This window comes from Cryptomeria japonica, chromosome 6, assembly GCF_030272615.1.
Source record: "Cryptomeria japonica chromosome 6, Sugi_1.0, whole genome shotgun sequence".
NCBI lineage: Eukaryota > Viridiplantae > Streptophyta > Pinopsida > Cupressales > Cupressaceae > Cryptomeria > Cryptomeria japonica.
In genome coordinates, this window is record NC_081410.1 from 125,973,630 (window position 1) to 125,985,946 (window position 12,317).

Consider the following 12,317-nt stretch of genomic DNA (forward strand, 5'->3'; position numbering starts at 1 on the left):
AATAGAAAGAAAAATCAAAACTAGGGTTTCAAGTTCAACTTTCATACTTTTTCTATCAATATAAAATAAAACAAAAACAAAACAAATGTACAAAAAAATGGAAAATATGAAAGTAAGAAAAATAACAAAATAACAAAAAATGGTACTTGCCTCTATAAATTTGCGAGAAACCTCTTCCAAATCCTTCTTTAACACCTTTAAATGCTTGAATGCAAGCTACAAACTTGCACAAACAATCAACAACCCTTATCCCTTCTTCAATCTATCTGCTGGTCTGCTCTTCAATGCCTCCATTTTTTTGCTCAAAGCCCTCTTTTTCTCCCCTCCTTGTGTTTGCAAACAACAAAAATGACTTTTTAGGGTGGGAGACAAAACATATTAACCTTTTGTTTTATTTAAAACAAAGTTTTTTTTTTTCTTTTTCACTTTTTACATGTTGACTGGGCGACAAAGTCTAGCCCACGGGACTTGGCGAGTCTGCCAAAACTCAGTCAGATTTGGCCGAGTCCGAGTCTAGAGGCCATTGGCCTCGGTGAGGATGACCCACCTCGAGACTCAACGAATCTTGCCCAGACTCGCAGAGTCTTGTAACACTGGTCATCAAACTAGTTTCCCTGACTATGTAAAGGCTATTTAAATAATCTAATGGTTGCCAAGTAAAACACAAATGTCTATTGACTCTTATAACCACCTGAAAGCTAACAAACAAATATATAGTTAGATAAAAGTATATCAATCAAACTCATTACAAAGCATTATATGCTAACGACATCATCCCACCAAGAAAAGTAGTCTTCCAAAGGATAAAGAAATGAGTAATCAAGTCTCCCAAACTTGTAATGGTATGGTAGAGTAAGGATGACCTTGCTGCTAATGCTTGTTGCAAGCAGCCAAAACAGCCTAATTATAACCTAATCATTCCACGGCTAGAGTGTTCCACAATGAAAGAGGAATAGAGATCTAGATTGGTTGTTTCATCTGGCAATAGAAAAGAAAATTGACAAAGGAAACTATATCATCAATAGAATGAAATGTACGTGGAACATTAGTAGAACTAGGATAGCCAAAACATAGGCTAGTAGATGGAGAATGTGGTTGCCACTAGCCATACAATTTAATGAACTATAGTTGAGCACCAAACAAACAAGGAACCCAATCTAACTGCAAACTGGAGTCTGAAAATGTTGCAACCAATTGAACACCAAACCCAAGCAATACAATAGGCACTTCAGAAACACTTTGATCATGAAAAAGTTTTTGGTATTCCGATATTCCATGGATGCACATTCATCCAACTCATGAATTTTTATTTTACCATCACAGACTGAGAAAGATCTTATTGTAAAGTGTTGTAGGGTTGCAACAAAAGAACTAATTACTTTTCAGCATGATATATAGAATGTACATTAGAATTTAAGGATTAAACTTCCCCCTGGATAGACCACACACTAAAATTTCTTGGAAGAGGTTGTATGTCATGTCCCCTCTTTAGTATGACATGAAACTTTACGTGGATTTACCTATTCCAGACTCTCGTAGGCAGATGGTTGTGATGAGAGAGTCATTTTGGCGTTTATTTGGTGATTGGATGGCTCATTATGCTCTTGGAGACATTATATTTATTATTACTTTTTATTTGGGGCCAAAATGTTATTGAGGTGCACTTTTTATTTTATGAAGTAACTTTTTATCTAAAAAGTGCAATGAGGCTTCTAGAAGATTCTATTATGGATACTTCTAGAAAGTCATGTATACTTCTAGAAAGACTAAGAGGCTTCTAGAAGATTCTATTATGGATACTTCTAGAAAGTTATGGATACTTCTAGAAAGACTAAGAGGCTTCTAGAAGATTCTATTATGTGTATAAATAGACCCCATGGGTCTCTTATTTGGCATCGAAGTCTATTTTCTCTAGTGCATCTACTTGAGCATTTGTGGAGCTTGAAGGTCTGCAAATATCATTGATCTTTGGGAACGATAACTCCCTTAGATTAGCATAACTGAGGAAGTGAAATATCTTCTGAAGGGTTGCGTTATTGGAGATGGTACTCAGCCATTTCATGTTGGATTTCAATTGAAGGTTGATTTGAGGGCTTGTATTTGGTGAATAAGGGTTTTGAATTCATCCCAGCTCAAAATTTGGTACTGCAGCCGCACAGTACGACCCAAGTACGGCCTGCAGCAGGGACAGTACGGTAGTGACAGCAGGGCATTCTTGGGACAGTCTAGTCCTCCTTTCATCAGCATTTCATAATCGGAGTTCAAGGAGCGATTTCCAGGTTCCATTGCATGGTTTTTGTTGTCAATTTTTATGATAGAAGTGCACAGTTATAACAGTCATATATGTATTCAGAAAACAGTCCATTGTAATCAGACATTGCTATCTTGTAGTTGGATTGATATAGTAGAAAAGGTGCATTGCAAGGTCATTGTTCATGTGTGATAGTTTATACATTCTCGTCATAAAATTAGTGCTCATGTGTAAGAGTTTGTAACAGTCATACATTTTTTTTAGAAAATTAGTCTACTGAACAATGCAATCAGAATTTGGGAAATTCATGATATATTAGCATTGAAGTCCTTGCATGAATATTTAGAGTTTCATTATTGTTTATTGTGTTACATTTCAATATTGGTATTGTTATCTCAATTGTACTTGACGCTCAAAACAACTATCATATTGAAACACTACATCACAAACAAAACAATTCAGTGCATGCCAAGTGTTTGACAAATTGTCTCAGTTCAGATTTGGGGTTTATTAGTGGCCTTTATAGTAAGGGTCATTACATTGTACTAGATCAGAGAGATGATCAAGCCATACAACAACAAAAGAAATAGCTAGAGCATATAACAAAATAATTTGCATCCTAAATATCATATATGGCAGAAATTGAAATTTGAAAATATGTTGGGCACATCATACAGTGAAGGAAGAAGTACAATAGCCAACACGTTGTATGGCTTTTTTTTGAAGTTGTATGACAACTTCAAATAGAGACTGTACAATGTCAAAAGAAGTTGCACATGGTTGTATGATAATAAAGGACATTGAGATATTATTTAAACTTTAACAAATGAGTTTTTAATTTTTCCTTTATTGTATGGCTTATTCTCACATGTTGATCACTAAGATACAATATTAGTCATAGTGTTTCGAAGTTTGAGAATACTTTGTAACATAGTAATATATCCACTTCTTTAATTAGTACAATAGTTTGAAGTGAATTTTTTCAAATGGCTACTAATTCATTATCATACTTGCATTTGCATTTGAGTGGCAGCATTCATTATCCTAGCATGTTGCAACTTGGCTCTTGCTTCACAGAGTCTTGATTTTTCTATGCATGGCTCTGAGTACACATCTTCTTTATTTGAGCTCAAGTAACAACCAATACCTTGTTATGCCTTTCTACATCAATAATGTTCATGTTGGCCTTTTTGCTTTGAACATCTGGTGATGATCTCTAGGTCCACACCATTTGCATAGTAATTCCACTTTGTTCTAGTTTTTATGGCTACCTCTTGCGAAACGTCCCCATTCATCACATTGTCGATGTTGTATAATGGAAAAACCTCTGGAATTGTATTGTATCTTATTCCGACCTCCCTCTCTTTGATTTTGATTGCTACTTGAAGATGTTTCATGTTATCCTATGACTTCAATGGAGTGCTTGATGGAGTAGGCTACTCTCCTTGTGTGAAAAGCACTTGTGTGCTCCTATTCTTTAGCTTGTATGAGCAATCTTTTATGGAATGACTCAAAACTCGACAAATGTCAGAAAATTTTCTTGGCTAGTTTCTTTCTTCGCCTTCAATTCTTTCATCATTTACAGAATGTCTCTTCTTAATGCTTGTATTGTTCCTACTTCATTGTCACTACTTCTACCTAATCCATCATCCTGAACCATTTTTTAAGATTGTGAGGACATCTTGTATTTTCTTTCTATATCCATTGCTTTATATATGCTTTGGCATATGATGACGATAGTACAACTCATTTTTTTACTTAATGAAGGAATATGACTTTCAATAAACCATCTTTTCTTTTAACTATTAACAAGTTCCTTTTCTAAATTTACAAGTAATTCTTTGATCCTACAATTATAAGCTCTTACATTTGCATGCTTACCTTGTCTTGTTTGTAATTTATGCTATGATTTTATTATGATCCTGTAATGTTCCCTTGCCAATGTACGACAATATTGAGAGCGTGTGGGTGTGACCGTACGGTGAAGGTGAGGGCGAACGGTGGAGGAATGACGTACGGTGGGAGGTAAGGCGTATAGTGGGGTGTATGGTTACGGTGGGAGGTAAGGCGTACGGTGGAGGAATGGCGTACGGTGGGGGTATGGCGTACGGTGGGAGGTAAGGCGTACGATGGGCGTATGGTGGGAGGTAAGGCGTACGATGGAGGTATGGCGTACGGTGGGAGGTAAGGCGTATGGTAGGTGTATGGTGGGCGTACGGTGGGAGGTAAGGCATACAGTAGGTGTACGGTGGGCGTACGGTGGGAGGTAAGGCGTATGGTGTGCTCTAGTGAATGTGCGGTGAAGGGTTGATCTTCCGTAAGCAATAAATTCTGAATGTATCGGATTAACAAATATGCAACTGGAGTGATAAACAATGATGAGATTCAAGATTTGCCAAATCCGGAATGAGTACAAATAAACAGAATAGGGTGAGGGGTGAATCTCACCGAAACTGCAAATACCAAATAGGGAGGGTCTTTCACCTCCGAAATGGCGGATACCAGATTTCCAACAGGAACTCGCACAAGAGAGAACAAAATATCAAAATTCGCATACCCACAATAATGACTAACATGGCCATATATATGGGCTCCAAGAAACTTCCCGAAGGGTTACAAACGGGCCGACACAACCAACCGAGACTTGCCTGAACTAATTAAATAAAAGGGCCCGAAAGATTTGTTTATTAAATTTGGGGCCTTACAATAAAGTAATTAGATTTATTATTTAATTATATCGAGGACATCATAGTCCTCGCGGGCCAAAAATTGCTTGCCCTCAAGCAATTGCAGACTTGGATGCCCCAGAATTTGCTCGCCTTCCCAGGTGGCATCCTTGATGGGTAGATTCTTCCAGCGTGCAAGGAACTCCTTGACTATGCATGTTCTCAACCTCTTTTCTTTGACATCGATGATCTCCGCCGGCTCCAGAATTAGTTTGCCTTCTTCGTCGATGGGTGGCAGATCCTTGGACACTGTGATGCACCACTCGACGGCCTTCTTCAAACATGATACGTGGAAAACATTGTGAATCCGACTCCCCTCAGGAAGCTCCAACTCGTAGGCCACTTCACCCACTCTCCGAACCACCCTGTAGGGCCCATAGAAACGCAGCGTCAGCTTCTCCTTACCACTTGTCTTCAAGGAGGATTGTCTGTGCGGTTGAAGTCGGAGGTAAACCAAATCACCAACCTCAAAATTCCGCTCAATCCGGTGTCGGATAGCATACATCTTTTGTTGGTTTTGAGCCCTCTACAAGTTGTCTTTGAGAGATGTTAGGATGTCTAAACTCTCCTGAAGCCAATCTTTGGCCATCGGTGCACGACTGTCTCCCAATGCCAGGTCAACAAATGAAGAAGGTTCATAACCATACAGTTCTTTGAAAGATGGCATGCTTATTGACATGTGAAAAGTGGTGTTGTAACAGTGTTCACCCAAATGTAACCATCGAACCCAAGCCTTCTGTTGAGTTGAGACGTAGTTCTTGAGATAACCCTCCAGCCATTTGTTCACAATCTCGGTCTGTCCATTTGTCTGCGGATGGTAGCTCGTGCTGGGCGACAACGCGGTTCCTGCCAACCGAAATAACTCCATCTGGAAGGTACTCAGAAAACGACTATCCCTGTCACTGACTATGTTTCGCGGTCAACCATGTAGGCAGAACACCTCACGGAAGAACAAATCGGCTACTTGAATTGCTTGATATCCTGTGGGGATGGCAAAATCTGTGCATATTTGGTCAATCGGTCAACTATGACAAAAATGCAATCCTTTCCTTGCACTCTAGGGAGTCCAGTAATGAAATCCATTGAGATGCTATCCCATTTTTGGTCGGGAATTGGCAGAGGTTGCAGAAATCCGACTGGTCGGTTATGCTCAGATTTGTTTTGCTGGCAGGTGGAGCATTCCCTCACATACTGCAGGACGTCGGTCTTAAGCCCCTTCCAATAAAACCTTTCACGAATCTGTCTCTAGGTTTTCAAGTATCTCGGATGTCCAGCCAAAGGAGAATCGTGCAATTCCTTCAGAATCTTTTCCTTCATCTTGGATTCGGGTACTGGATAAATTCTGTCCTTGTAATAAATGATGTCGTCAACCACCTTGTATCGGTCATCTTGCACTTGACCATCCATCAGTTTGCAGGCAAAAGTGTTCTTGGAGTATTCAACCAACAGGTATTCCTTCCAGTCAGCCGAAATTTGAGATAAAGCACATATGGAAGGCCTTCTTGATAGGGCATCAGTGACCATGTTATTCTTCCCCTTCACATATTCAATGTTGAAATCAAACGCCTAGACTTTGCTCACCTATTTTTGTTGTCGTTCATTCAGATCCCTCTGCTCCAAGAAGTATCGCAAGCTGTTGTGGTCTGTTCGCACAACAAACTTTGCCCCGACAAGGTACTGTCGAAACTTCGTTAGTGCGTGTAGGATGGCGAGCATCTCCTTGTCGTAGATGGAATACAACTGCTCAACTCTCGAGAGCTTCTGACTCTCGAATGCAATGGGGTGATGGTCTTGCATCAATACCGCTCCAATGCCTTCCCCCAAGGCATCGCACTCCAGGATAAAAGGGTGAGTGAAGTCTAGTAATGCTAGAACCGGACATGTACTCATAACTTCTTTTAATTTGTTGAAGGTCTGTTGTGCTTGCACATTCCAACGGAAGGATCCTTTCTTTGTCAGATTTGTCAGTGGTACCCCTAGTTGTGAGAATCCTTTTACAAACCTTCTATAATAACTGCACAAACCAAAAAATCCACGCAGCTCTGAAAGAGTCTTGGGTGGAGGCCAATCCAAAATGGCCTGAATCTTCTCTTGGTGAACTTGTACCCCCTGGGCGCTGATGACGTGACCCAAGTACAGGACCTTGGTCATTCCAAATTCACGTTTGGATCTTTTCGGGTATAGTGATTGTGATTCCATAACCCTCAATACTTCATCCAAATGCCCCACGTGTTCCTCCCAGGTCTTGCTATAGATGAGTATGTCATCGAAGAATACCAGTAGGAACTTACGCAGTTGCTTGTTGAAGATGTGGTTCATGCAGGACTGAAAAGTGGTCGGAGCATTGGTTAATCCAAATAGCATGACCAAGAACTCATAGTGTCCGTAATGGCAGCAAAAGGCTGTCTTTTCCACATCTTGCTCCCTCATACGGATCTGATGGTAGCCAGAGCGGAGATCAATTTTGGAGAAATAGATTGCGCCATGTAGTTCGTCCAGGAGCTCATCGATCCTAGGAATAGGGTACCTATTCTTGATAGTCTTCTTGTTTAGTGCACGATAGTCGACACACATTCTGAGAGTTCTGTCCTTCTTCACCAATAACACCGAGGATGCAAAGGGGCTAGAACTGGGCCGGATCCATCCTTTATTGAGGAGTTCCTGGATTGTTTTCTCTATCTCATCTTTGAACTTCTTCGGGTGGTGATAGGGTGTGGTGATAACGGGTTTTGCTCCTTCCTCCAACTCGATGGTGTGCTCAAACCCTCAGTGTGGGGGTATACCAGGTGGAATATCAGCAAAGACCAAACTATGCTCCTCCAGAACCGACTAAAGTCCCTCATCCTGGTAGTAAGTCGGTTGCTCTTTCATAGGTTTAGTTGAGATCAAGCAATGTGCTGCCCAGACTACTTCATCATGTTTGAAGATGGCTTCCATCCTTTTGGCAGAAATCTCCCTCGGGCCGCCATTCGACATTCCCCTGAGAACCACTTTCTTACCATCCACCTCGAATGAGAACTCCATCCTTTTGAAGCTCTGCGTGTATTGGTCGAGGGTTTCCATCCATTGAATGCCCAATATGACATCCATGTCATCCAGATCTACAACAAAGAAATCATCGGTCACCGTGTAATTTCCCATGGTGATACTCAGTTGTGGAACCAAGTGAGTGCATGATAGGAGATTGCCTCCTGCGACCTTGACATCGAACCCTTCATGCTCCTTTGTACACAAACCCCTTCGGGTGACGAGTGATGAGTTTATGAAGTTGAGCGAGGCCCCACTGTCGAGCATAACAAGAACTCGTTGCCCTTGGAGTGCACCACGTACTCTAAATACACTGCACCTTGGGGTACCAGTGTGGCAATGATGCCACCCCTCCGTACCAATGTGGAGATTCTCTCCCCCAGACTGGCAGATTCTTCCCTTGGGGTTTCGCTTTCCTCATGCTCCTCTTCTCCATCGGACATCACTTCAATAAAGTGAATCTTTCCTTTGCCCAAACATCGGTGTCGTGGTTCCCATGGTTCCTTGCAGGTGAAATAAAGCTTCTTCCTTCTGAGCTCCTATCTTGTGGCTTCATCAAGTGATGACCCCTTCGCAAAGGGTTTATCATCCTTCTCCCTCGGAACGAAAAGTGGTTTGGTATGTGCAAAATTTCTTGAAGAGGAGGATGTTGCCATGTTACGAGCCTTTTTAATTGCCTCCGTGAGCGTGCTAGGGTTGAACACTTTCACCCAACCTTTCAGTGGTTCCATCAATCTGTCCATGAACAAGACCAGCAATCTCTGCTCTGAGATGTCAGTTACCAACACGGATAGTCTCTGGAATTCTGTGATGTAATTGTCCACAAATCTCGACTGCTTTAGTTGCGTCAACTCCTTGAAATTGAGTTCTGGATCCTTCCCGTCAAATCGATCTATGAGCTTCTCTGTGAATTCGGCATAGGAGGTTATCTGGTCATGACCAAGAGTGACCATTCCATGATGCCACCATTCATGTGCGATCCCTTCCAAGTGGAGTGCTGCAAACTTGATAGCTTCATCTTCAGGCATCGGGTTGAGTTGGAAGTAAGTATCTACTTTCTAAACCCAGGCTCATGTCAAGGTCACTCCGGCCCCATCAAAGGATGACAGGTTGATCTTGCCAACCTTCCGCTTGATGTCATGGTTATAGTGTCCATAATGGCCCCGACTTTTGCCGCCTGAGTATTTCATCTGGAGATCCACATAATCCTTGAAGGATATGTCCCCCTCGAGATTTGCATCCCTCCAATCTTGGTTCAATTGTGCTTGCATCTCCTGAAAGGTGGGCTCTTGTTCCCCGTGTGGCGCTTCTGATTTCTGAGGAAAAGTCGGCATCAATGGCCGTGAATGTGAGCGTTGGACATTTGACCTTCCCGTGACTGAATCATCACCTTGTCCATTATGTTCTCCATTCGTTTTTCCCAAGGCCAATTGTTGTAAGGTTTCCTCCATGATTTGTTGTCGTTGTTCTCCTCTGGTTAGGGTGTCATTGAGCTGAGCTTGGCTTTTGGTTAGCTCCCTTAATAGTGCCATGACTTCTCTTGTAAGATCCTGTGGTTCCCCCATTCGATCGGCTGAACGGTACCTCCTTCAGGTGTACACTTGCATCCACTATACGACAGGTTGGCAAGATCACAAGCTCTGATACCACTGTAATGTTCCCTTGCCAATGTACGACAATATTGAGAGCGTGTGGGTGTGACCGTACGGTGGAGGAATGACGTACGGTGGGAGGTAAGGCGTACGGTGGGGCGTATGGTTACGGTGGGAGGTAAGGCGTACGGTGGAGGAATGGCATACGGTGGGGGTATGGCGTACGGTGGGAGGTAAGGCGTACGATGGGAGGTAAGGCATACGGAGGAGGAATGGCATACGGTGGAGGTATGGCGTACGGTGGGCATACGGTGGGAGGTAATGCGTACGATGGGCGTACAGTGGGAGGTAAGGTGTGCGGTGGAGGAATGGCATACGGTGGGAGGTAAGGCGTATGGTGTGCTCTAGTGAATGTGCGGTGAAGGGTTGATCTTCCATAAGCAATAAATTCTGAATGTATCGGATTAACAAATATGCAACTGGAGTGATAAACAATGATGAGATTCAAGATTTGCCAAATCCGGAACGAGTGCAAATAAACAGAATAGGGTGAGGAGTGAATCTCACCGAAATTGCAAATACCAAATAGGGAGGGTCTTTCACCTCCGAAATGGCGGATACCAAAACTCCAACAAGAATTCGCATAGGAGAGAACAAAATATCAAAATTCACATACCCACAACAATGACTAACATGGCCATATATATGGGCTCCGGGAAACTTCCCGAAGGGTTACAAACGGGCCGACACGACCAACCAAGACTTGCCTTAACTAATTAAATAAAAGGGCCCGAAAGATTTGTTTATTAAATTTGGGGCCTTACAATAAAGCAATTAGATTTATTATTTAATTATATCAGGGACATCACAGATCCTGAAGCAATTTGAATTCTTCTTCAAAGGCCTTTTTTAATTTCTCCCAAGTATTTTGAGAGGTAGGTTCAATCTTTGTTTACCAATCAATGGCTACACCTCACAAGGTGATTAGAAAAGACCGTAGCAAGCAATCCCTCTCATCTTACCCATTTTCTGCCCAAATTGCTTCACAAGTCTTGCAGTGTCTTACAAGATACTTGAATTCATTCCTATAAACTTAGGCAACTTTTGTCTTTCTACACTTGGGCTTAATGGTGGAGTCACCATGGTTTTACCTTGATGCAAACTTAGTGCCTAGAATCTACTGCTTAGGAAGTTCAGATTTGATCACTCAAGTGCTCCTTCAACACTCTCAAACACATGGGAGTCCTCACCTCTTCTTGTAGCTTCAGTGTCTCACATACTTGTTTGACCATCAATTTCCCTTTTGTGCCCTCGAACTCTTAGCCCTACAATTTTTAGTTTCATTTCTTCTTCTAGTAACAACTCTATGCTGGTGAAGAAGTCTTTCAACTCCATCTCCCAATGAAAAATTTCCTAATCTAGAGGAGGTTGCAGTGATTCTTCTTACCAGACTTGATTTGCAAGGTTGACCCACACTTTATCCAATAATGGAAGATGTCATGCTATTTAATGCCACCCACTCTTCCTTGGTGTGATTATTCTTTATGGGTTGAATGTTTTGTCTCTCTAGACTACAACTTCTACTTAAGCTCCTTCTTTGACTTTTACTTTGAGACAGACATCAGCTTGGGATTTGCACAACTTGAATCCCTTTGACTACCTCTCATACTCTTCTTCTTTCTTCCCTTTGCTCTACCAATATTAGATATTGTTTGATCTCTTGATCCTAACCACCTTGTGGCCGCTTCCTACCTTTATATGGGGTGTAAGGGAATAAATATCTTGAATCAGAACCAATTTCTTTAAGGTGAAAGCACCAATATTTACTCTTCTTTCTAATAAAACTAATACTTGAAATAATAAACTAATAGAGCAATAAAATATAACTTTAATCACACACATAGATCTTACAAAAGTAGGCCAAAGATGATTAACCAAGGATTAGACCATTTTCCTTGACTATGCAAAGGTATTTAAAGAACCTAACAGCTGCCAAATAGAACACAACTGTATACCAGCTAACTCTTATAACTTCCCAAAAGCCGACAAACATATACATAGTCTGTTACAATCATTTAATAAAACATAATAAAGGCATTGCATGCTAACCACATGCATCACATTATACGTGCCTTTCTATATATAATTTCAAATCTTTTGAACCTCATGTGTATAGGTGCATTTTCTGGCGCAGGCCCATACCTGAAACCCATGTGTTGGACATGATTTTGGATAAAGTGTTGTTTCTTTTATTAGGTGCACATATATGGGTTAGGCATGCACCTAAATATTGAACTTTAGCTCTTGAACTGTCTCTCTACATCAGTGCACCCCAATACACAGTTTCAGTTTGATTCAAAACAACACTAATGTCTTGTGAGGTGTGCCCTTCTACCTCAGATGCACGCTTATCAGTGTACAAGTCTTAACTTTGTCAAAAATGACTTCTTGTGAGGTGGGCCCCTAGTAGTCACATTAGCACCTTTGAAAACAAGTTAGATTTTGGGTTTGTACCTATTCATTACGAGGTGTGCACCTATGTGTTGAGTCTAGTATATCCAATCCTTATTCTCAATTGTTCACTTCATCTTCTCACTTCACCAATTATCTAAACTCCAAACCATCTCTTTTGAATCTGGTTCCTTCCATTATGATGTGACTTTGAGATGATACTTACCAACCTTTCCAACAGAAACCTCTTCTTTCTAGTATTCTACCATG

At 41.3% G+C, this 12,317-nt stretch overlaps 1 protein-coding gene across 1 annotated transcript in view; it reads right to left on the minus strand.

Moving 5' to 3' along the window:
- The window catches only part of LOC131040442 (DExH-box ATP-dependent RNA helicase DExH15 chloroplastic), a 214,516-nt gene that overhangs the window by 44,221 nt on the left and 157,978 nt on the right, over positions 1 to 12,317 (minus strand). The gene's annotated exons all lie outside the window — the stretch shown is intronic.